The sequence below is a fragment of the Dendrobates tinctorius genome, unplaced genomic scaffold (genome assembly GCF_039654945.1).
Source record: "Dendrobates tinctorius isolate UK_male_01 unplaced genomic scaffold, ASM3965494v1 ptg000455l, whole genome shotgun sequence".
NCBI lineage: Eukaryota > Metazoa > Chordata > Amphibia > Anura > Dendrobatidae > Dendrobates > Dendrobates tinctorius.
Window position 1 is genome coordinate 411,699 of NW_027362117.1, and position 26,319 is coordinate 438,017.

General features: G+C 43.3%; 1 protein-coding gene across 1 annotated transcript in view; it reads right to left on the reverse strand.

Annotated features, from left to right (window-relative positions):
• LOC141077502 (caveolin-3-like) overlaps positions 1–26,319 on the reverse strand; it is a 62,643-nt gene that overhangs the window by 22,154 nt on the left and 14,170 nt on the right. The window contains exon 2 of the mRNA XM_073564481.1: positions 12,968–13,177. The gene's annotated coding sequence lies outside the window, so the exon portion shown is untranslated. The remainder of the gene's footprint in view (positions 1–12,967; positions 13,178–26,319) is intronic.

Genomic DNA, 26,319 nt, shown 5'->3' on the forward strand with positions numbered 1-26,319 from the left:
TTCCGCTCCGGAATACAATTCCAAGATGATGGTCAGATGGCTCTTACGTTATATAATCCCTATGTAGATGAAGACAGAGAGGAAATCTGCATTTTTCATGCCTTTCCCACAGATGCCACAAGGGGCACAAAACAGTCCCAACCAGTGTGCAAAAAAAAAAAAAAAAAAAATATGAGCGAGTGTCTTTTGCCATTGCTGCCACTGTTAGCCTCCTCAAGTATCTGGCAGCACTGAACTGTCGGGTTTCGGCCTCGAGACTTCAGTTCTGCCTTGGTCAAGTGATCTTCTTGGGTCACTGTCTCCTTCAGGGTGTCAGACACCTCGCAGAAGAAAGAAAAATAGCTGTCAGCTCCCTTCCTTTCCCTAAAGATGAAGCTGAACTCCAGCGTTTTCTTATGCACTTATTGTTGTCAGTGGATACCGGATGCATCCCGCATAATGCAACCCCTTTACAACGCCTTGAAAGACGGCATAATGAACTAGAAGGAAAGATGGCAGTGATGAGGATTACCTCCAACATGACTGTTCCCAACTTCTGACTGAAGAAACAGCTACTCCACCAAATGTCAGTGAGAATCCACTCCCAAATCCCGATCTGGTGTTATACACGGATGGTTCAAGATATGCTGACGAGTTTGGTAGATTCCACACAGGATATGCTGTTACCACAGAGGACACTGTAGTGCACGCAGCTGCGCTCCCGCCATCACAGTCCGCACCAGAAGCGGAACTCCAGGCTCTGTCTACTGCATGTACTTTGGCCAAGAACAGACGGGCTAATATACACGGACTCACGGTATGCATTTGGTATTGCTCACGATTTTGGGGCTCTATGGGCCAATCGAGGGTTTATTACTACTGCCGGAACCCCAGTGAAAAATGCTGAAGCTGTTAAAACCCTCATGGACTCAAATTACCTATTCAGGTGGCTATTATCAAAGTTAAGGCGCACGGTCCTAGGACCAGTCCACAGACTGTTGGCAACACATTTGCGGATATGCAAGCAAAAGCCTCCGCTCTCTTACCCGTTGAACCAACCATACCAACTGTGGTGACCACACGCTCTCAGTGTAAACAGTTACAAGAAGCACTGACCCTACAAGAACCTGATGATCTACAACAGACTGAAGTTTTCTGTCGGACCCTGCGAGACCGCTTAATGACGATGCAGAGAATGTCTCCAAAGGAAGAGGTAAAGCAATGGAAGACTGATGGGGCATGAATGGATAATGGTCTCTGGAAAAAGGACCGATGTTATGAATGGGAAACCGAGGAGGAAAAAAAGACAACAAGCTAAGTCTCAGAAAACCAGAGAAGTTGGTAACTATGCAGATTGCAGATCCCTGATCTTAACCGCACAACTAGCAGCAGTCGTGGAGCGTTCCTACTTTGGTCCTAGACGCCTCGTCACAACCGGAGAACTACATAAGCCTAAAGCAGGAAAAGGGGAAAACTAACTGCCCCAGAGCAGACCCCAAAAGAAAGACAGCCCCCCACATGTATTGACGGTGAAACAAGATGAAAATACAAACAAAGGCAGAAAAATAGGCTGAGCAAACGATGGGGCCCGGCTAACTAAAAAGGACAGAAAAGGAAAGACACTGTCTGCAATCTGCCAAAAAATCCTACAAAAATATTGTCCAACACTTCTGATAGCAAAATTAACCCTGAAGTCACTAGACTTCTAAACCTATATCAGCACTCTGAAATATTCTGAGACAGAGCAAAAAGAGGCCAATCTAATAAGGGACAAAAAGCAGATTGGCAAATACTGATTAATAGGAGTGGAAATTCAGCATAGCCCCAGCAGGGGCAAGCTGATTACACAAAATTCTGAATTGACCAACAAGCGCAAGTGTGAACATTAGCAAAAAACAAACTTAACTTGAGAAGACTGGAAGAGAGCTGAAGTCCAGGACCTGAGAAGCAGACTGAATCACCAGCACCCGGATAGGGCGTCGGCTGTCTTATATCCAGTCTGATACTCCAGAGATCCAATCGTTATCTTCATCAGATGGCAGATCACTACCACTTAAACCAACAGCACTACCTCCTGTCACCACCAGAGGGAGAACAGAAGGGGAACTCTCAACTGGTGGAGCAGAAAATGAGTTCATGACAGTACCCCCCCCTTGAGGAGGGGTGACCGAACCCTCATCCATGCCACCAGGCCGATCAGGATGGGCCCGGTGAAAAGCACGAACCAATCTATTGGCATGAATATCAGAGGCAGAGACCCAAGAATTATCCTCCTGGCCATAACCCTTCCATTTGAACAAATACTGGCGTCTCCGTCTAACCAAACGAGAATCCAATATTTTCTCTACCTCATATTCCACATTGCCTTTAACCAATACAGGGTCAGGAGGTGCCGCCACAAAAACTACTGGCTCAACAAACCTCTTCAACAGTGACTTGTGAAATACGTTATGGATTTTGAATGTAACTGGAAGAGCCAATCGAAAAGAAACAGGATTAAGAATCTCCAAAATCTTATAAGGTCCAATAAATCTTGGCTTAAATTTAGCAGATGCAACCTTCATAGGAATATTCTTAGACGACAACCAAACCATATCACCCACTTTAAACTGGGGACCAATGGTCCTACGCCGGTTGGAAAAACGCTGGGCCTTTTCCTGAGAGAGTGACAACTTATCCACCACTTGGTCCCATATCTGCTGCATTCTCTCAACCACAGTGTCCACACCTGGGCAGGACGAAGATTCCACTTGCCCTGAAGAGAATCGAGGATGAAACCCAAAATTACAGAAAAAGAGTGACATCAAAGTGGCAGAACTAGCTCTATTGTTCAGTGCGAATTCAGCCAAGGGCAAAAATGAAACCCAATCATCTTGATCAGCAGATATAAAACATCTTAAATAAGACTCCAGGGTCTGGTTTGTTCTCTCAGTCTGCCCATTGGTCTGGGGATGAAACGCTGAGGAGAAGGATAACTGAATTCCCAGATTGGAACAAAAGGCTTTCCAAAATCTGGAAACAAACTGGACCCCTCTATCGGACACAATGTTCTCAGGAATCCCGTGTAACCGAACCACCTGTTGTAAAAACAAGGGCACCAACTCAGCGGAAGATGGCAACTTTGGGAGTGGTACAAGATGGACCATCTTCGAGAACCTATCACAAATCACCCAAATAACAGTCATTCTCTGAGAGACAGGAAGATCAGAAATAAAATCCATTGAGATATGGGTCCATGGCCTCTTGGGCACCAGCAAGGGCATCAGCAACCCACTAGAACGAGAACAGGGTTTAGACCGAGAACAAGTCCCACAGACTGTACAAAATTCCTGACATCACGAGATAAGGCGGGCCACCAAAAGGACCAACTCACCAAATCTCTGGTACCAAAAATACCCGGATGACCAGCCAATGCGGAGCAATGAATTTCAGACATCACTCTCTTCCTCCACTGGTCAGGAACATACAATCTTCCCATAGGGCAACGCTCAGGTTTATCCTCCTGAAATTCCTCCAGGGCACATCTCAAATCGGGCGAAATGGCAGAAAGAACTACCCCCTCACCTAGGATGGTAGTAGGCTCGGTCACATTAAGAGAATCAGCAAAGAAACTCCTAGAAAGGGCGTCTGCCTTAACATTCTTAGTGCCCGGAAGAAAAGAGACCACAAAATTAAAACGCGTGAAAAACAAGGCCCATCTAGCCTGTCTAGGATTCAATCCTTTGGCCGACTCCAGATAAATCAGATTCTTGTGATCGGTGAGGACCACAAATTGATGGCTAGCTCCCTCCAACCAATGTCTCCACTCCTCAAATGCCCATTTCATGGCCAACAATTCCCGATTCCCCACGTCATAGTTGCGTTCAGATGGGGAGAACTTTCGAGAAAAGGCACAGGGATTCATCTTAGAAGTCACAGGGTCTTTTTGGGACAAAACAGCTCCTGCACCAATCTCAGAAGCATCCACCTCCACCTGAAATGGAAGTGAGACATAAGGTTGCCGTAAAACTGGAGCTGAAGTAAACCTCCGCTTAAGCTCCTGAAATGCTGAGATAGCCTCAGAAGACCAATTCAGCACATCAGCGCCCTTCTTGGTCAGATCAGTCAGTGGTTTGACAATACTAGAAAAATTACCTATAAATTTACGATAGAAATTTCGCCAAAAACTTCTGGAGGGCCTTCAAAGAAGTAGGCTGAACCCAATCATAAATGCCCTGTACCTTCGCCGGGTCCATTGCAATAGTCGATGGAGACAAGATAAATCCCAAAAATGAAATCCTCTGTACACCAAAGAGGCATTTCGATCCCTTAACAAACAGGGAATTCTCCCTCAAAATCCGGAACACAGTCCGAACCTGTTCCACATGGGATTCCCAATCACTAGAAAAGATCAAAATATCATCCAGATAGATGATCAAAAACTTATCCATAAAGTCTCGAAAAATATAATTCATAAAGGACTGGAATACAGAAGGGGCATTAGTGAGCCCAAAAGGCATCACCAGGTACTCAAAATGTCCCTCCGGAGTATTAAACGCCATCTTCCATTCATCCCCGTGCTTGATGCGAATAAGATTATACGCCCCCCTGAGGTCAAGCTTAGTAAACCAGCAGGCACTCTTAACTCTGGAGAATAAATCAGAGGTAACGGGTACTGATATTTAACCGTCATCTTGTTAAGGGAGCGATAATCAATACAAGGTCTTAATGAACCATCTTTCTTGGCCACAAAAAAAAAAAACCAGCGCCTAAAGGTGACGAGGATGGTCTAATATGACCCTTCTCCAACGACTCCTTAATATAGGATCGCATAGCATCATGTTCGGGTACTGATATGTTGAAAAGTTGACCCTTGGGAAATTTACACCCAGGCATCAACTCAATTGCACAGTCATAACTCCTATGAGGAGGCAAAGACGCAGACTTACTCTCACTACATCAGAGAAATCAGCCAGATAATCAGGAATATCATGAGACTGAGGAGAGATGGAGAAAACAGGAGCGTCCCTAAGAACACACTGACAACCCCAATTCACCACAGACCCAGATTTCCAATCCAAAACTGGATTATGAGTTTGCAACCAAGGAAAACCCAGAACAATAGTATAATGCAAATTATGCAACACCAAAAATTTACAATTTTCTTGGTGGTCTGGGGCAACTCGCATTATCACCTGGGTGCAAAACTGAGGTTTATTCTCCGCCAAAGGAGTGGCATCAATACTCCTCAAAGGAATAGGCGTCCGCAGAGGCCTCATGGAAAAACCACAACGTTTAGCAAAGTCCAAATCCATCAGATTCAGAGCTGCTCCCGAATCCACAAAAGCCTTAGTGGAAAATGTAGACAGGGAGCAGATCAGAGTAATTGCCAGAAGAAACTTAGGTTGTACACTGCCCACAGCAAATGTGTGTGCAAAACGTTTCTCTCGTTTAGGGCAGACAGAAATAATATGTGAGGCATCTCCACAGAAAAAACACAGCTTATTACGCCTTCTAAACTCCTGACGTTGCACCCTAGACAAAACCCCATCACATTGCATAGGTTCAGACATTTGTTCAAAAGGTGGCAGCGCCTCCCGTGTAGTCTTACGTTCACGTAAACGCCGATCAACTTGAATGGCTAATGACATAGAATAATCCAGACCAGAGGGAACAGGAAATCCCACCATAACATCTTTTACGGTCTCTGATAAACCCTTCCGAAAAGAGAGCTGCCAATGCACTATCATTCCATGTAGTAAGGACTGCCCACTTTCAGAATTTTTGACAGTATAACTCTGCAGAATACTGACCCTGGTTTAATGCCAACAGGGTTCTCTCAGCTTGATCAATGGCATTAGGTTCACCATACAACAACCCCAAGGCCTGAAAAAATGCATCCACATTAGCCAGAATAGGATTTTCAGGTGTCAGAGAAAAAGCCCAATCCTGGGGATCGCCGCGCAGCAATGAGATGACAATTTTAACCTGCTGCACAGAACTCCCCGATGAGTTAGGCTTCAAGGCAAGAAACCATTTACAATTATTCTTAAAATTCAGAAATTTAGACAGATCCCCAGAAAACACATCAGGATCAGGGTGTCACAGTCACGTGTGTCTGGACGCAGATGATACCGCAAGGCGGACCCATAACACACGTGACCCTGGACACAGCGCCTCCAGTGGGGCGAATTTAAATAATAAAACGTGCAGATGGATACACCGCCTCCCCCTGGCGAATTTAGGAATTACACGTTATACATACATTCCTGGAAACCCCGCCTCCAGTAAGGCGAATTTAAATAATAAGGGGGACCTGGGAAACATTAACAATGGTGGGCCCTGCAATAGGGAATAGGGAAGTGGAGACCTCCTGAGCTCCCCTCAGCCAGCATCCCTGCACTCCTAACGTTCCCTATACAGGCTCCGCACCTGTCGCCGCACGCGAACCTTTAACCCTTGCTCGCCCTGACCCTAAACCCTCACTAGGGAATTGGGCGGTGCGGAGACTAATCCCACCACTGCACTAATAACACACATGAGGGAAAGAGACAATACAGGGGGAACACCACTTAGCTTTATGCTCTGTGCTTATGCTCCTGCAACAGAGCCCTCCACCTGCGTGCGTCTTCTCCTCCACCCGGATCCATCACCATAACAGGATCCTTCACCATAGTGCAGCCTTGGAGCAGAGTCCACCACCAGTTGCCGCTGCTTAGTAACAGAGTCCCAAAGAGGAGTTCAGCTTCTGCCACGAAGTCAAGCATGCTTGAGTCCAGCTCAGCAGCCAAGTCCCACATGGTGAGTGCCACTCTCCATAGTCGCCATTCCACCAGTCCATGCAGACACTTCCCGCTGACACCATCACTGCGACCCCACCACGCCATGCCAGCCCTTCGTCCAGACACCATAGCTGACACACTTCCCCCCTGGCTAAGCTGCACAGGACTCCTCCTCAGCTCCATCCTTCCACCAGGCTCTCACCAACTCAGAATCAATGAATGAATATCACCAGCCGTGATTACACACCCTGAGACTCATTATAGAGCCCCACACCTGATTCATAATTATGTGCGCATTAAACCTAAAGTGCGATACCACTAACCACCACCGGGGACAGTCAAGTCACTTTGCCACTTGCCAAAAGGAAAAAAAGTTCACTCTGTGCTTTTAAAACTGTCAGATCAAATTCAGATCATGACAGTACCCCCTCCTTAATGAGGGGCCTCTGGACCCTCAAGACCACCCCCCATCAGGGAAACACCTACAGCGGGGACGCCCAGATCCTGAGTTCACTCCACCACTACCTGAATTCAGGTTTATGACAAACACACCGCTGGTATTGGCAATAAAGTTCATTTTGGAGGCACCACTCATCTCCACAGCGCCGACCTGGGGAACGAGTTTATGTATGTGTATGTTTGTTAGTTATGAGCTGATCAGGCTCCACAACACACTTCCACAAGATGTTTTTTGGTGGCACACATACATGCTCGTTCACACACAGGTCCGGACCTGAACGTTTATTGCATACATTTGTTTGTCATAATTGGAGAACTCATTCTGAACTAGACAGCAGAGGCGTCCCCCTGTGTCACCACACTCAGACCCCCGCTATTCACCAAGGGGTCACCACCCTCCAACCCTCTTCACCATGAGGTCTGCGCCTCCCAGGGTTGGTTAATGGCGAGGGTTGAGATCTGTCCCTACTCCCCCCCAGCACACCTGCTGCTCACACCAGGAGGAGAAGGGACCGGATATGGAGGAACATACACTCGCTGGTCACCTCCACACGACCAGGAGGGGGCGGCATTAAAGATTTGGCGTGAGCCCCGCGGACTCTACACCAGTCTGCTCATCACTGGAACCTACCCCTTCACCTCGGGGAATACCAAGCAGCTCCGTGGGGCACCATTCCTCCCACCTGCCTGGGTACGCCCGAGTGTATGAGCAAGTCCCACTCCCCAGCAGCGACTCTAGGGGCTATTAGCCAGATCACAGCCGCCATTTTTTTTTTTTTTCTCAGCAGAGGCCCCAGACCCTGATAACTGCTGCTGCAGCGGCTTAAACACACCATGCCGCTCCCAGTCACCTCAGTGAAGCCCAGCAGCAACTGCTCACAGGTCACCACATGGCCAAAGGCCCCAGACCCTGACAATTGCTCACAGGTCTCCACATGGCCAAAAGCTCACCAGAAAAAAAACAAAAAACTGTAGGGCTGGTGATAATGTCATGGTCACGTGTGTCTGGACGCAGATGATACCGCAAGGCGGACCCATAACACACGTGAGCCTGGATACAGCGCCTCCAGTGGCGAATTTAAATAATAATACGTGCAGATGGATACACCGCCTCCACCTGGCGAATTTAGGTATTACACGTTAATATACATTCTGGAAACCCCGCCTCCAGTACGGCGAATTTAAATAATAAGGGGGAACCTGGGAAACATTAACAATGGTGGGCCCTGCGATAGGGAATGGGGACATGGAGACCTCCTACACTCCCCTGAGCCAGTGTCCCTGCACTCCTCACATTCCCTATACAGGCTCCGCACCTGTCGCCGCACGCGAACCTTAAACCCTTGCTCGCCCTGACCCTAAAACCTCACTAGGGAATCGGTCGGTGCGGAGACTAATCCCACCACTGCACTAACAACACACATGAGGAAAGAAGACAATACAGGGGAAACACCACTTAGCTTTGCTCTGTTGCGTACGCTCCTGCAACAGAGCCCCACCACCTGCGTGCGTCTTCTCCTCCACCCGGATCCATCACCATAACAGGATCCTTCACCATAGTGCAGCCTTGGAGCCGAGTCCACCACCAGTTGCTGCTGCTTAGTAACAGAGTCCCAGAGATGAGTTCAGCTTCTGCCACGAAGGCAAGCATGCTTGAGTCCAGCTCAGCAGCCAAGTCCCACATGGTGAGTGCCACTCTCCATAGTCGCCACTCCACCAGTCCATGCAGACACTTCCTGCCGACACCATCACTGCGACCCCACCACGCCATGCCAGCCCTTCGTCCAGACACCATAGCTGACACACGTCCCCCCTGGCTAAGCTGCGCAGGACTCCTCCTCAGCTCCATCCTTCCACAAGGCTCTCACCAACTCAGAATCAATGAATGAATGAATATCACCAGCCGTGATTACACACCCTGAGACTCATTTATAGAGCCCCACACCTGATTCATAATTATATGCGCATTAAACCTAAAGTGCGATACCACTAACCACCACCGGGGACAGTCAAGTCACTTTGCCACTTGCCAAAAGGAAAAAAAGTTCACTCTGTGCTTTTAAAACTGTCAGATCAAATTCAGATCATGACACAGGGATCCTTGGTTCAGCAGCATGTGACTGAATGAGGTAGGCGGAAATTCCCTGCACTTCAGCAGCAAGTTGCTCAACACGATCAGACAGTTGCTTAATTTCCATTAGAAAAAAATCCTCCTATGGCCACAGAGAAAAAGAGGAAAAAATACATAATAATAAAAAAAAAATAAAAAAAAAATTCTAACACTTTTATTTATTTATTTATTTATTTTTTCTCTAACAATTCTTTCCTGCTTTTGAGTACCCTAGAATCTGCGGTATGGCTGGTGATTCTGTTATGAATGGGAAACCGAGGAGGAAAAAAAGACAACAAGCTAAGTCTCAGAAAACCGGAGAGGTTGGTAACTATGCAGATTGCAGATCCCTGATCTTACCACACAACTAGCAGCAGTCGTGGAGCGTTCCTACGTTGGTCCTAGACGCCTCGTCACAACCGGAGAGCTACATAAGCCTAAAGCAGGAAAAGAGGAAAACTAACTGCCCCAGAGCAGACCCCAAAGGAAAGACAGCCCCCCACATGTATTGACGGTGAAACAAGATGAAAATACAAACAAAGGCAGGAAAATAGGCTGAGAAAACGATGGGGCCTGGCTAACTAAAAAGGACAGAAAAGGAAAGACACTGTCTGCAATCTGCCAAAAAATCCTACAAAAATATTGTCCAACACTTCTGATAGCAAAATTAACCCTGAAGTCACTAGACTTCTAAACCTATATCAGCACTCTGAAATATTCTGAGACAGAGCAAAAAAGAGGCCAATCTAATAAGGGACAAAAAGCAGATTGGGAAATACTGATTAATAGGAGTGGAAGTTCAGCATAGCCCCAGCAGGGGCAGGCTGATTACACAACAAACTGAATTGACGAACAAGCGCAAGTGTGAACATTAGCAAAAAACAAACATAACTTGAGAAGACTGGAAGAGAGCTGAAGTCCAGGACCTGAGAAGCAGACTGAATCACCAGCACCCTGATAGTCGGCTGTCTTATATCCATTGCCATATGGGCACATGGACCTACACATCGAGGAAAGAATCAGGCTCTCGCCCTGGTGCAAAAATTCTACTGGGCCCCGGTTCTCCAGTTGGCCGGAAGCATTCCCTGTTACCAACATGACTGCAAAAACCACAGCGAAGAAACTGGTGATGGAAGTTATATGCAGATATGGGGTTCCAGAAGTTGTTGAAAGTGATCAAGGCCCGGCCTTTTCTTCTCATGTGTACCAAGAAGTTCTGACAATGCTTGGATCCACTGTAGCCCTCTATACTCCGTACCACCCACAATCCAGTGGGGAAGTTGAGAGGTTGAATGGCACACTGAGGGGACAACTGACCAAAATGATGCAGGAGACTACGGCTCCATGGCCAGAGCTCCTACCCATTGTACTCTACCACATCCGTACTACCCCTATTACAAAATATGGCCTGTCCCCATATGAGATATTGTTTGGTGCTAGGCCCCCAGTTGTAAATTTCCAGCCCCAGCAGTTATCAGAAGAGACTGACCGTGCTGTTCAATGTGTTATTCAGCTTAGTAAAAATCTTGCTAACACCCATGCTCTAGTTTTCTTCTTCTCTTCCAGATTCAGCAGAAACCGACACCTGTCATAACCTGAAGCCTGGTGATTTGGTAGTCGTGAAGAGACATGTCAGGAAGCACGGACTAGAACCCTTGTATGACGGTCAAGTTCTCCTCATCACCCCTATATCAGTGAAACTAGAAGGAAGACCGACTTGGATTCACGCATCGCACTGCAAGCTGGCTAAACAAACCAATAGCAAATAAAGGGGACAAAATGTTTTGGTTTTTCGCATTTACCATATTATTGGTAGAAGTTAAAAGTTAAAGTTAGAAGATATTCAGAGACTCAGAGATCAATACGATAAAGACAATGATCGTAATAAGGACAGTTGGTGGTCAGACACCTTCTCCTTTCTCAATCCAGCCAACTGGTTTAGGGGAATTGGGGGCTGGGTAGCTGGGATCTTACAGAGCTTGTTACACATTGCTGCCTGTATCCTTGTTGTATATGTGATTCTAAAACTTGTTCTTTGGTGTATTTCTGTATGTATTAGGAAATTCTGCACTAAGCCAGCTAATGATGATACCAAAGGCGTCGTTGCCCCTGATCTTCTCTGCACCGATCTCAAAAGGCTACTTACAAAAGATCTCCACCACCGTCATCAAAAATTGTTATTCGAGAACTGCAGTATACAGGGGGGACGGGTGCGCCGCGACAGCCATGACTGGTAACATGGCATCAGTACCCCTCAAGCTGTTAGATTGGCATACTGTCTGCAACCACCACTAGGGGGGCTCCCTGTATACAGAGATACATGATAAGCTCCTGTCTGCAGTCACCACTAGGGGGAGCTCCCTCTATACAGAGATGCATGATAAGATCCGGTCTGCAGCCACCACTAGGGGGAGCTCCCTGTATACAGAGATACATGATAAGATCCTGTCTGCAGCCACCACTAGGGGGGCTCCCTGTATACAGAGATACATGATAAGATCCTGACTGCAACCACCACTAGGGGGGCTCCCTGTATACAGAGATACATGATAAGATCCTGTCTGCAGCCACCACTAGGGGGAGCTCCCTGTATACAGAGATACATGATAAGATCCTGTCTGCAGCCACCACTAGGGGGAGCTCTCTGTATACAGAGATACATGATAAGATCTTGTCTGCAGTCACCACTAGGGGGAGCTCCCTGTATACAGAGATACATGATAAGATCCTGTCTGCAGTCACCACTAGGGGGAGCTTCCTGTATACAGAGGTACATGATAAGATCCTGTCTGCAGTCACCACTAGGGGGAGCTCTCTGTATAGAGATACATGAAAAGATCTTGTCTGCAGTCACCACTAGGGGGAGCTCCCTGTATACAGAGATACATGATAAGATCTTGTCTGCAGTCACCACTAGGGGGAGCTCCCTGTATACAGAGATACATGATAAGATCCTGTCTGCAGTCACCACTAGGGGGAGCTCCCTGTATACAGAGATACATGATAAGATCCTGTCTGCAGTCACCACTAGGGGGAGCTCCCTGTATACAGAGATACATGATACGATCCTGTCTGCAGTCACCACTAGGGGGAGCTCCCTGTATACAGAGATACATGATAAGATCCTGTCTGCAGTCACCACTAGGGGGAGCTCCCTGTATACAGAGATACATGATAAGATCCTGTCTGCAGTCACCACTAGGGGGAGCTCCCTGTATACAGAGATACATGATAAGATGATGTCTGCAGTGCTCCCCCTAGTGGTGTCTGGGAGTCTTCTGCACATCGCTGTCAGTGAAATTTCCATGTTACCTGCACAGAATTTCTCCCAACCAGTAATCCCTGTGCCGACCCCATATGTGCGGCCGGTAACCATAGTAACCAGTCGCCACTGCCAATGATAATGTCGCTCTACGTTCTTCGCTCTTCATGATTAGAAAAGTGAAAACAAACAATAACATTGGAGAAGCTGCGATCCGCGCAAGTCACCGAGTGTCACAATAATGCAACGTAATTAATCATCATTAAGGGGAAGCAGCGAAACGGTCAGGTGAGAAGAGCGCAGCTCCCATAATGCACTGCAGCAGAGCGCCATCGGATGATACATGATATCTGCAGCTCTGGAGGTGACTAGAGGCTAATATGTGAAGTAACTCACCAGCAGTAGATGGACACTTGCTGCCTCTCTCACTATCGGAAGGGATGATGACGTTTCAGGCCATGTGCACACGATGCAGATTTTTCCGCGCATGTCATGTCTTTTGTGCGGTTTTCCACCTGCTCCATTCTCCAAATCCGCAGAGCTAAAAAGTACGTCTGCACTAAGGCTGATCCTGGAGATGACGGACACAAACCCAAACAGCGAAGTCTGCAAAGGAGCAAACAGAGAAACATCCGCTGTCAGTGCAGGAGGACACAGCGGCAGAGAGGAAGAAAGGCAGAATCTGACATAGCCGGTATAACCCGGGCATCCCCTGTATATAATTATATATGTACAGCCGGTATAACCTGGGCATCTCCTGTATATAATTATATATGTACAGCCGGTATAACCTGGGCATCTCCTGTGTATAATTATATATGTACAGCCGGTATAACCTGGGCATCTCCTGTATATAATTATATATGTACAGCCGGTATAACCTGGGCATCTCCTGTATATAATTATATATATACAGCCGGTATAACCTGGGCATCTCCTGTATATAATTATAGATGTACAGCCGGTATAACCTGGGCATCTCCTGTATATAATTATATATATACAGCCGGTATAACCCGGGCATCCCCTGTATATAATTATATATATACAGCCGGTATAACCTGGGCATCTCCTGTATATAATTATATATGTACAGCCGGTATAACCTGGGCATCTCCTGTGTATAATTATATATGTACAGCCGGTATAACCTGGGCATCTCCTGTGTATAATTATATATGTACAGCCGGTATAACCTGGGCATCTCCTGTGTATAATTATATATGTACAGCCGGTATAACCTGGGCATCTCCTGTATATAATTATATATGTACAGCCGGTATAACCTGGGCATCTCCTGTATATAATTATATATATACAGCCGGTATAACCTGGGCATCTCCTGTATATAATTATAGATGTACAGCCGGTATAACCTGGGTATCTCCTGTATATAATTATATATGTACAGCCGGTATAACCTGGGTATCTCCTGTATATAATTATATATGTACAACCGGTATAACCTGGGCATCTCCTGTATATAATTATATATATACAGCCGGTATAACCTGGGCATCTCCTGTGTATAATTATATATATACAGCCGGTATAACCTGGGCATCTCCTGTGTATAATTATATATGTGCAGCCGGTATAACCTGGGCATCTCCTGTATATAATTATATATGTGCAGCCGGTATAACCTGGGCGTCTCCTGTATATAATTATATATGTACAGCCGGTATAACCTGGGCATCTCCTGTATATAATTATATATATACAGCCGGTATAACCTGGGCATCTCCTGTGTATAATTATATATGTGCAGCCGGTATAACCTGGGCATCTCCTGTGTATAATTATATATATACAGCCGGTATAACCTGGGCATCTCCTGTGTATAATTATATATGTGCAGCCGGTATAACCTGGGCATCTCCTGTGTATAATTATATATGTGCAGCCGGTATAACCTGGGCGTCTCCTGTATATAATTATATATGTACAGCCGGTATAACCTGGGCATCTCCTGTATATAATTATATATATACAGCCGGTATAACCTGGGCATCTCCTGTGTATAATTATATATATACAGCCGGTATAACCTGGGCATCTCCTGTGTATAATTATATATATACAGCCGGTATAACCTGGGCATCTCCTGTGTATAATTATATATGTGCAGCCGGTATAACCTGGGCATCTCCTGTGTATAATTATATATGTGCAGCCGGTATAACCTGGGCGTCTCCTGTATATAATTATATATGTACAGCCGGTATAACCTGGGCATCTCCTGTATATAATTATATATATACAGCCGGTATGACCTGGGCATCTCCTGTGTATAATTATATATGTGCAGCCGGTATAACCTGGGCATCTCCTGTATATAATTATATATGTACAGCCGGTATAACCTGGGTATCTCCTGTATATAATTATATATGTACAGCCGGTATAACCTGGGCACCTCCTGTATATAACTATATATGTACAGCCGGGATAACCTGGGCATCTCCTGTATATAATTGTAGATGTACAGCCGGTATAACCTGGGTATCTCCTGTATATAATTATATATGTACAGCCGGTATAACCCGGGCATCTCCTATATATAATTATATATGTACAGCCGGTATAACCTGGGCATCTCCTGTATATAATTATATATGTACAGCTGGTATAACCTGGGCTTCTCCTGTATATAATTATATGTGTACAGCCGGTATAACCTGTGCATCTCCTGTATATAATTATATATGTACAGCCGGTATAACCCGGGCATCCCCTGTATAACATTATATATGTACAGCCGGTATAACCCGGGCATCTCCTGTATATTATATATGTACAGCCGGTATAACCCGGGCATCTCCTGTATATAATTATATATGTACAGCCGGTATAACCCGGGCATCCCTTGTATATCATTATATATGTACAGCCGGTATAATCTGGGCATCCCTTGTATATAATTATATATGTACAGCCGGTGTAACCTGGGGATCTCCTGTATATAATTATATATGTACAGCTGCTATAACTTGGGCATCTCCTGTATATAATTATATATGTACAGCCGGTGTAACCTGGGGATCTCCTGTATATAATTATATATGTACAGCCGGTATAACCTGGGCATCTCCTGTATATAATTAAATATGTACAGCCCGTATAACCTGGGCATCTCCTGTATATAATTATATATGTACAGCCGGTATAACCTGGGCATCTCCTGTATATAATTATATATGTACAGCTGGTATAACCTGGGCATCGCCTGTAAATAATTATATATGTACAGCCGGTATAACCTGGGCATCTTCTGTATATAATTATATATGTACAGCCGGTATAACCTGGATATCTCCTGTATATAATTATATATGTACAGCTGCTATAACTTGGGCATCTCCTGTATATAATTATATATGTACAGCCGGTGTAACCTGGGGATCTCCTGTATATAATTATATATGCACAGCCGGTATAACCTGGGCATCTCCTGTATATAATTATATATGTACAGCCGGTATAACCTGGGCATCTCCTGTATATAATTATATATGTACAGCCGGTATAACCTGGGCATCTCCTGTATATAATTATATATGTACAGCCGGTATAACCTGGGCATCTCCTGTATATAATTATATATGTACAGCTGGTATAACCTGGGCATCGCCTGTATATAATTATATATGTACAGCCGGTATAACCTGGGCATCTTCTGTATATAATTATATATGTACAGCAGGTATAACCTGGATATCTCCTGTATATAATTATATATGTACAGCTGCTATAACTTGGGCATCTCCTGTATATAATTATATATGTACAGCCGGTGTAACCTGGGGATCGGCTGTATATAATTATATATGTACAGCCGGTATAACCTGGGCATCTCCTGTATATAATTATATATGTACAGCCAGTAGAACCTGGGCATCTCCTGTATATAATTATATACGTACAGCTGGTATAATCTGGGCATCTCCTGTATATAATTATATATGTACAGCCGGTATAACCTGGGCATCTCCTGTATATAATTATATATGTACAGCCGGTATAACATGGGCATCTCCTGTATATAATTATATATGTACAGCCGGTATAACCTGGGCATCTTCTGTATATAATTATATATGTACAGCCGGTATAACCTGGGCATCTCCTGTATATAATTATATATGTACAGCCGGTATAACATGGGCATCTTCTGTATATAATTATATATGTACAGCCGGTATAACCTGGGCATCTTCTGTATATAATTATATATGTACAGCCGGTATAACCTGGGCATCTCCTGTATATAATAATGTATGTACAGCCGGTATAACCTTGGCATCTCCTGTATATAATTATATATGTACAGCCGGTATAACCTGGGCATCTTCTGTATATAATTATATATGTACAGCCGGTATAACCTGGACATCTCCTGTATATAATTATATATGTACAGCTGGTATAACCTGGGCATCTCCTGTGTATAATTATATATATACAGCCGGTATAACCTGGGCATCTCCTGTATATAATTATATATGTATAGCCGGTATAACCTGGGCATCTCCTGTATATAATTATATATGTACAGCCGGTATAACCTGGGCATCTTCTGTATATAATTATATATGTACAGCCGGTATAACCTGGACATCTCCTGTATATAATTATATATGTACAGCTGGTATAACCTGGGCATCTCCTGTGTATAATTATATATATACAGCCGGTATAACCTGGGCATCTCCTGTATATAATTATATATGTACAGCCGGTATAACCTGGGCATCTCCTGTATATAATTATATATGTACAGCCGGTATAACCTGGGCATCTCCTGTATATAATTATATATGTACAGCCGGTATAACCTGGGCATCTTCTGTATATAATTATATATGTACAGCCGGTATAACCTGGACATCTCCTGTATATAATTATATATACAGTGCCTACAAGTAGTATTCAACCCCCTGCAGATTTAGCAGGTTTGATAAGATGCAAATAAGTTAGAGCCTTCAAACTTCACACAAGAGCAGGATTTATTAACAGATGTATAAATCTTACAAACCAAAAAGTTATGTTGCTCAGTTAAATTTTAATCAATTTTAAACATGCAAGTGTGGGTCAATTATTATTCAACCCCTAGGTTTAATATTTTGTGGAATAACCCTTGTTTGCAATTACAGCTAATAATCGTCTTTTATAAGACCTGATCAGGCCGGCACAGGTCTCTGGAGTTATCTTGGCCCACTCCTCCATGCAGATCTTCTCCAAGTTATCTAGGTTCTTTGGGTGTCTCATGTGGACTGTAATCTTGAGCTCCTTCCACAAGTTTTCAATTGGGTTAAGGTCAGGAGACTGACTAGGCCACTCCAACACCTTGATTTTTTGCCTCTTGAACCAGGCCTTGGTTTTCTTGGCTGTGTGCTTTGGGTCATTGTCTTGTTGGAAGATGAAATGACGACCCATCTTAAGATCCTTGATGGAGGAGCGGAGGTTCTTGGCCAAAATCTCCAGGTAGGCCGTGCTATCCATCTTCCCATGGATGCGGACCAGATGGCCAGGCCCCTTGGCTGAGAAACAGCCCCACAGCATGATGCTGCCACCACCATGCTTGACTGTAGGGATGGTATTCTTGGGGTCGTATGCAGTGCCATCCAGTCTCCAAACGTCATGTGTGTGGTTGGCACCAAAGATCTCGATCTTGGTCTCATCAGACCAGAGAACCTTGAACCAGTCTGTCTCAGAGTCCTCCAAGTGATCATGAGCAAACTGTAGACGAGCCTTGACATGACGCTTTGAAAGTAAAGGTAGCTTACGGGCTCGTCTGGAACGGAGACCATTGCGGTGGAGTACGTTACTTATGGTATTGACTGAAACCAATGTCCCCACTGCCATGAGATCTTCCCGGAGCTCCTTCCTTGTTGTCCTTGGGTTAGCCTTGACTCTTCGGACAAGCCTGGCCTCGGCACGGGAGGAAACTTTCAAAGGCTGTCCAGGCCGTGGAAGGCTAACAGTAGTTCCATAAGCCTTCCACTTCCAGATGATGCTCCCAACAGTGGAGACAGGTAGGCCCAACTCCTTGGAAAGGGTTTTGTACCCCTTGCCAGCCTTGTGACCCTCCACGATCTTGTCTCTGATGGCCTTGGAATGCTCCTTTATCTTTCCCATGTTGACCATGTATGAGTGCTGTTCACAAGTTTGGGGAGGGTCTTAAATAGTCAGAAAAGGCTGGAAAAAGAGATAATTAATCCAAACATGTGAAGCTCATTGTTCTTTGTGCCTGAAATACTTCTTAATACTTTAGGGGAACCAAACAGAATTCTGGTGGTTTGAGGGGTTGAATAATAAATGACCCTCTGAATAAACTTTTCACAATTTAAAAAAAAATTAAACAAAGAAATAACATTCTTTTTTGCTGCAGTGCATTTCACACTTCCAGGCTGATCTACAGTCCAAATGTCACAATGCCAAGTTAATTCCGAATGTGTAAACCTGCTAAATCTGCAGGGGGTTGAATACTACTTGTAGGCACTGTAATTATATATGTACAGCCGGTATAACCTGGGTATCTCCTGTATATAATTATATATGTACAGCCGGTATAACCTGGGCATCTCCTGTATATAATTATATATGTACAGCTGGTATAACCTGGGTATCTCCTGTATATAATTATATATGTACAGCCGGTATAACCTGGGCATCTCCTGTATATAATTATATATGTACAGCCAGTATAACCTGGGCATCTCCTGTATATAATTATATATGTACAGCTGGTATAACCTGGGCATCTCCTGTATATAATTATATATGTACAGCCGATATAACCTGGGCATCTCCTGTATATAATTATATATGTACAGCTGGTATAACCTGGGTATCTCCTGTATATAATTATATATGTACAGCTGGTATAACCTGGGCATCTCCTGTATATAATTATATATGTACAGCCAGTATAACCTGGGCATCTCCTGTATATAATTATATATGTACAGCCGTTATAACCTGGGCATCTCCTGTATATAATTATATATGTACAGCTGGTATAACCTGGGTATCTCCTGTATATAATTATATATGTACAGCTGGTATAACCTGGGCATCTCCTGTATATAATTATATATGAACAGCTGGTATAACCTGGGCATCTCCTGTATATAATTATATATGTACAGCCAGTATAACCTGGGTATCTCCTGTATATAATTATATATGTACAGCTGGTATAACCTGGGCATCTCCTGTATATAATTATATATGAACAGCTGGTATAACCTGGGCATCTCCTGTATATAATTATATATGTACAGCCAGTATAACCTGGGCATCTCCTGTATATAATTATATATGTACAGCCGGTATAACCTGGGCATCTCCTGTATATAATTATATATGTACAGCCGGTATAACCTGGGCATCTCCTGTATATAATTATATATGTACAGCCGGTATAACCTGGGCATCTCCTGTATATAATTATATATGTACAGCCGATATAACCTGGACATCTCCTGTATATAATTATATATGTACAGCCAGTATAACCTGGGCATCTCCTGTATATAATTATATATGTACAGCTGGTATAACCTGGGCATCTCCTGTATATAATTATATATGTACAGCCGATATAACCTGGACATCTCCTGTATATAATTATATATGTACAGCCAGTATAACCTGGGCATCTCCTGTATATAATTATATATGTACAGCCGGTATAACCTGGGCATCTCCTGTATATAATTATATATGTACAGCTGGTATAACCTGGGTATCTCCTGTATATAATTATATATGTACAGCTGGTATAAACTGGGCATCTCCTGTATATAATTATATATGTACAGCCGATATAACCTGGGCATCTCCTGTATATAATTATATATGTACAGCCGTTATAACCTGGGCATCTCCTGTATATAATTATATATGTACAGCTGGTATAACCTGGGTATCTCCTGTATATAATTATATACAGTGGGGAAAAAAAGTATTTAGTCAGTCAGCAATAGTGCAAGTTCCACCACTTAAAAAGATGAGAGGTGTCTGTAATTTACATCATAGGTAGACCTCAACTATGGGAGACAAACTGAGAAAAAAAAATCCTGAAAATCACATTGTCTGTTTTTGTTTCATTTTATTTGCATATTATGGTGGAAAATAAGTATTTGGTCAGAAACAAGCAATCAAGATTTCTGGCTCTCACAGACCTGTAACTTCTTCTTTAAGAGTCTCCTCTTTCCTCCACTCATTACCTGTAGTAATGGCACCTGTTTAAACTTGTTATCAGTATAAAAAGACACCTGTGCACACCCTCAAACAGTCTGACTCCAAACTCCACTATGGTGAAGACCAAAGAGCTGTCAAAGGACACCAGAAACAAAATTGTAGCCCTGCACCAGGCTGGGAAGACTGAATCTGCAATAGCCAACCAGCTTGGAGTGAAGAAATCAACTGTGGGAGCAATAATTAGAAAATGGAAGACATACAAGACCACTGATAATCTCCCTCGATCTGGTGCTCCACGCAAAATCCCACCCCGTGGGGTCAGAATGATCACAAGAACGGTGAGCAAAAATCCCAGAACCACGCGGGGGGACCTAGTGAATGAACTGCAGAGAGCTGGGACCAATGTAACAAGGCCTACCATAAGTAACACACTATGCCACCATGGACTCAGATCCTGCAGTGCCAGACGTGTCCCACTGCTTAAGCCTGTACATGTCCGGGCCCGTCTGAAGTTTGCTAGAGAGCATTTGGATGATCCAGAGGAGTTTTGGGAGAATGTCCTATGGTCTGATGAAACCAAACTGGAACTGTTTGGTAGAAACACAACTTGTCGTGTTTGGAGGAAAAAGAATACTGAGTTGCATCCATCAAACACCATACCTACTGTAAAGCATGGTGGTGGAAACATCATGCTTTGGGGCTGTTTCTCTGCAAAGGGGCCAGGACGACTGATCCGGGTACATGAAAGAATGAATGGGACCATGTATCGTGAGATTTTGAGTGCAAACCTCCTTCCATCAGCAAGGGCATTGAAGATGAAACGTGGCTGGGTCTTTCAACATGACAATGATCCAAAGCACACCGCCAGGGCAACGAAGGAGTGGCTTCGTAAGAAGCATTTCAAGGTCCTGGAGTGGCCTAGCCAGTCTCCAGATCTCAACCCTATAGAAAACCTTTGGAGGGAGTTGAAAGTCCGTGTTGCCAAGCGAAAAGCCAAAAACATCACTGCTCTAGAGGAGATCTGCATGGAGGAATGGGCCAACATACCAACAACAGTGTGTGGCAACCTTGTGAAGACTTACAGAAAACGTTTGACCTCTGTCATTGCCAACAAAGGATATATCACAAAGTATTGAGATGAAATTTTGTTTCTGACCAAATACTTATTTTCCACCATAATATGCAAATAAAATGAAAAAAAAAACAGACAATGTGATTTTCTGGATTTTTTTTTCTCAGTTTGTCTCCCATAGTTGAGGTCTACCTATGATGTAAATTACAGACGCCTCTCATCTTTTTAAGTGGTGGAACTTGCACTATTGCTGACTGACTAAATACTTTTTTTCCCCACTGTATGTACAGCTGGTATAACCTGGGCATCTCCTGTATATAATTATATATGAACAGCTGGTATAACCTGGGCATCTCCTGTATATAATTATATATGTACAGCCAGTATAACCTGGGCATCTCCTGTATATAATTATATATGTACAGCTGGTATAACCTGGGCATCTCCTGTATATAATTATATATGTACAGCCGGTATAACCTGGGCATCTCCTGTATATAATTATATATGTACAGCCGGTATAACCTGGGCATCCACTGTATATAATTATATATGTACAGCCGGTATAACCTGGGCATCCCCTGTATATAATTATATATGTACAGCCGGTATAACCTGAGCATCTCCTGTATATAATTATATATGTACAGCCAGTATAACCCAGGGCTGTGGAGTCGGTAAGCCAAACCTGCGACTCCGACTCCGACTCCTCAATTTCCCTTACACCGACTCTAACTCCGACTCCACGACTCCGACTCCCACACATATTACTTATATTTAAGTGAAAAATGTATTGTAGTACAATGTGAACCTCAGACATTTAATCATTTTTATGATCCAATAATCAAGATATTTAGATAGAACAGAATATATATTGGTGTACTACCCGGTTTTCATTCTTTTTGGTACAGATACGATATGGATAGACAGATATGGATATATAGATAGAGCAGATTTCTAATTTGCTTTTGCTATTGAAAACATTATCTATGAGCTCAAAAACCTTTCAGGTGATGGAGTTTTTTAAAAAGATGATCTGCTTTGCAGCTGAAAAACGTATCCTCAAAAAACGCAGGAAAAACGCTGTGTGTGAATGTAGCCTTAGATCAGGAATAGAACGGCCATTTATAGGACATTTCATAACTTTCCCAAACTCCTATGAAAAAATATTCAGCACATCCTGCATTGAATTACTGCACCCAATTTATTATATATTTTAGGAGTCGGAGTCGGTCCATTTTATACCGACTCCACCAAAATGAGCACCGACTCCGACTCCACGACTCCGACTCCACAGCCCTGGTATAACCTGGGCATCTCCTGTATATAATTATATATGTACAGCCGGTATAACCTGGGCATCTCCTGTATATAATTATATATGTACAGCCGGTATAACCTGGACATCTCCTGTATATAATTGTATATGTACAGCCGGTATAACCTGGGCATCTCCTGTATATAATTATATATGTACAGCCAGTATAACCTGGGCATCTCCTGTATATAATGTATGTACAGCCGGTATAACCTTGGCATCTTCTGTATATAATTATATATGTACAGCCAGTATAACCTGGGCATCTCCTGTATTTAATTATATGTATACAGCCAGTATAACCTGGGCATCTCCTGTATATAATTATATATGTACAGCCGGTATAACCTGGACATCTCCTGTATATAATTATATATGTACAGCCGGTATAACCTGGACATCTCCTGTATATAATTATATATGTACAGCTGATATAACCTGGGCATCTCCTGTATATAATTATATATGTACAGCCGGTATAACCTGTGCATCTCCTGTATATAATTATATATGTACAGCCGGTATAACCTGGGCATCTCCTGTATATAATTATATGTATACAGCCGGTATAACCTGGGCATCTCCTGTATATAATAATGTATGTACAGCTGGTATAACCTGGGCATCTCCTGTATATAATTATATATGTACAGCCGGTATAACCTGGACATCTCCTGTATATAATTATATATGTACAGCCGGTATAACCTGGGCATCTCCTGTATATAATTATATATGTACAGCTGGTATAACCTGGGTATCTCCTGTATATAATTATATATGTACAGCCAGTATAACCTGTGCATCTCCTGTATATAATTATATATGTACAGCCAGTATAACCTGGGCATCTCCTGTATTTAATTATATATGTACAGCCGGTATAACCTGGGCATCTCCTGTATATAATTATATATGTACAGCCGGTATAACCTGGACATCTCCTGTATATAATTATATATGTACAGCCGGTATAACCTGGACATCTCCTGTATATAATTATATATGTACAGCTGATATAACCTGGGCATCTCCTGTATATAATTATATATGTACAGCCGGTATAACCTGTGCATCTCCTGTATATAATTATATATGTACAGCCGGTATAACCTGGGCATCTCCTGTATATAATTATATGTATACAGCCGGTATAACCTGGGCATCTCCTGTATATAATAATGTATGTACAGCTGGTATAACCTGGGCATCTCCTGTATATAATTATATATGTACAGCCGGTATAACCTGGACATCTCCTGTATATAATTATATATGTACAGCCGGTATAACCTGGGCATCTCCTGTATATAATTATATATGTACAGCTGGTATAACCTGGGTATCTCCTGTATATAATTATATATGTACAGCCGGTATAACCTGGACATCTCCTGTATATAATTATATATGTACAGCTGGTATAACCTGGGCATCTCCTGTATATAATTATATATGTACAGCCGGTATAACCTGGACATCTCCTGTATATAATTATATATGTACAGCCGGTATAACCTGGGCATCTCCTGTATATAATTATATATGTACAGCCGGTATAACCTGAGCATCTCCTGTATATAATTACATATGTACAGCCAGTATAACCTGGGCATCTCCTGTTTATAATTATTTGTATACAGCCGGTATAACCTGGGCATCTCCTGTATATAATTATATGTATACAGCCGGTATTACCTGGGCATCTCCTGTATATAATAATGTATGTACAGCCGGTATAACCTTGGCATCTTCTGTATATAATTATATATGTACAGCCGGTATAACCTGGGCATCTCCTGTATATAATAATGTATGTACAGCCGGTATAACCTGGACATCTCCTGTATATAATTATACTGTATATGTACAGCCGGTATAACCTGGGCATCTCCTGTATATAATTATATATGTACAGCCAGTATAACCTGGGCATCTCCTGTATATAATTATATGTATACAGCCGGTATAACCTGGGCATCTCCTGTATATAATAATGTATGTACAGCCGGTATAACCTTGGCATCTTCTGTATATAATTATATATGTACAGCCAGTATAACCTGGGCATCTCCTGTATATAATTATATGTATACAGCCGGTATAACCTGGGCATCTCCTGTATATAATAATGTATGTACAGCTGGTATAACCTGGGCATCTCCTGTATATAATTATATATGTACAGCTGGTATAACCTGGGTATCTCCTGTATATAATTATACAGTGGGGCAAAAAAGTATTTAATCAGTCAGCAATAGTGCAAGTTCCACCACTTAAAAAGATGAGAGGCGTCTGTAATTTACATCATAGGTAGACCTCAACTATGGGAGACAAACTGAGAAAAAAAAATCCAGAAAATCACATTGTCTGTTTTTTTTCATTTTATTTGCATATTATGGTGGAAAATAAGTATTTGGTCAGAAACAAAATTTAATCTCAATACTTTGTGATATATCCTTTGTTGGCAATGACAGAGGTCAAACGTTTTCTGTAAGTCTTCACAAGGTTGCCACACACTGTTGTTGGTATGTTGGCCCATTCCTCCATGCAGATCTCCTCTAGAGCAGTGATGTTTTTGGCTTTTCGCTTGGCAACACGGACTTTCAACTCCCTCCAAAGGTTTTCTATAGGGTTGAGATCTGGAGACTGGCTAGGCCACTCCAGGACCTTGAAATGCTTCTTACGAAGCCACTCCTTCGTTGCCCTGGCGGTGTGCTTTGGATCATTGTCATGTTGAAAGACCCAGCCACGTTTCATCTTCAATGCCCTTGCTGATGGAAGGAGGTTTGCACTCAAAATCTCACGATACATGGCCCCATTCATTCTTTCATGTACCCGGATCAGTCGTCCTGGCCCCTTTGCAGAGAAACAGCCCCAAAGCATGATGTTTCCACCACCATGCTTTACAGTAGGTATGGTGTTTGATGGATGCAACTCAGTATTCTTTTTCCTCCAAACACGACAAGTTGTGTTTCTACCAAACAGTTCCAGTTTGGTTTCATCAGACCATAGGACATTCTCCCAAAACTCCTCTGGATCATCCAAATGCTCTCTAGCAAACTTCAGACGGGCCCGGACGTGTACAGGCTTAAGCAGTGGGACACGTCTGGCACTGCAGGATCTGAGTCCATGGTGGCGTAGTGT